This window comes from Empidonax traillii, unplaced genomic scaffold, assembly GCF_003031625.1.
Source record: "Empidonax traillii isolate 1590-97213 ecotype Southwest subspecies unplaced genomic scaffold, ASM303162v1 scaffold3705:size11400, whole genome shotgun sequence".
NCBI lineage: Eukaryota > Metazoa > Chordata > Aves > Passeriformes > Tyrannidae > Empidonax > Empidonax traillii.
Window position 1 is genome coordinate 9,670 of NW_020958898.1, and position 1,606 is coordinate 11,275.

Sequence of the window (1,606 nt, forward strand, 5' to 3'; positions counted from 1 at the left end):
AAAAAAAAAAAAAAAAAAAAAAAAAAAAAAAAAAAAAAAAAAAAAAAAAAAAAAAAAAAAAAAAAAAAAAAAAAAAAAAAAAAAAAAAAAAAAACCTCAAAAAATTAAACCCCAAAATGCTTCATTCAAGTATCAGGCCACGGGAAGAGTCTTCAAAAATCAGAAATGTTAAAAAAAAGGGGGAACAGGTTTGCTGTGGAGGTTCCTGCATCTCTCCCCAGCTCTGAGGAACAGTTCCTTCATCCCCAGGGCTCTGGAGTGGTGGGCTCTGCTCAGACCCCCTTCAGCTGCAGGGCTGGGGGGACACTCAGGGCACCCCTCGTACCCCCAGGAGTGCTGGGAGGAAACCACGACCACTGTCCTGCTCTGAAACCCTGGAGAGCAGTGACCGCCATCCCATGTCAGCACACAGCTCTGGATTGTCCAGTGGGAACACCAGGAATTGCACAAAAACATCGGGAATCTCCAGGCAGAGGGAAGAGATGTGCTGTGCTGAGGGGAAAATGCCCTCGGTGCCAGGGCAGATGAAGGTGGGAATCGCAGCCAGTCCAGTATTTCTCAGTGTCTCTGAATAGTTAAAATTATCCCTAAGCAGTTAATTGCTCTTTCTGAAGGAAAATTCCAGAAATTCTACACTTTTTGGGAGCTCCTGCACTAAGGCAGAGCTTCCACAAGACCCCTCCCAGTTCCTGTCCGTGTACAGCCACGGCATCCATTCACTGCTGCTAAAACTGAAGAGCAAGAACCTGCCTAAAAAACCCAGGATATTAAAGCCCCAAATCCCATTTTCCTGCTGAAACACACAAGGAAGCTCCACAGAAATCCTTCCCAGCACCTTCCTGCTCCACAGAGGAGACGCTTTGGCAAGAAACACACCAGGGAGTTGGGTACAAGGCCTTTTATTTGCTGCCTCTGCAGAGGTTTAGGATGAGGCTCAGGCGATGCTCCCGGCGTTGGAGGCGATCCTGGGCCACAGATCCGCACATTCCTTGGCCACGGGGCCTGTGATTGCTGAGCCTGGAAAACAGGGATAACGCAGCATCAGTTCTGCCCTGTGAGGAGGGGATTGAGGCCCTGGGATGGAATTCCCAGAGAAGCTGTGGCTGCCCCAGCACTGAAGTGTTCGGGGTTGGACAGCGCTTGGAGCAACCTGGGCTGGTGGAAGGTGTCCCTGGGGGTGGAACTGGGTGAGCTTTAAGGTCCCTTCCAACCCAAACCATTCTGGAATTCCACGCTTAGAGGGCACAGATGGTCCAGGGCAGCATTTCCCACTCTCTCTCTCTCTCTCAAGTGGAATCTGGGTCCTTTCCCTCAGCCCTATGGCAGTGCCGACCTCCCCACATTCCTAGTGGGACACGGTTCCAACCCTCACCTTTCATTTCTCCTTTGTTATTTACAATCACTCCTGCGTTGTCCTCGAAGTAGAGGAACACCCCGTCTTTCCTCCGGTAGGATTTCCGCTGCCGGATCACCACAGCCGGGTGCACTGGGAAAGGGAGAGGAGCAGCTCGGGGTCACAGACCTTGGGATAAACACTCACCACTTGGGGTGGTTTTTTTTTTAACTTTACATCGGATATTTGTGGATGGGCTTTTTGGTCCCTTCC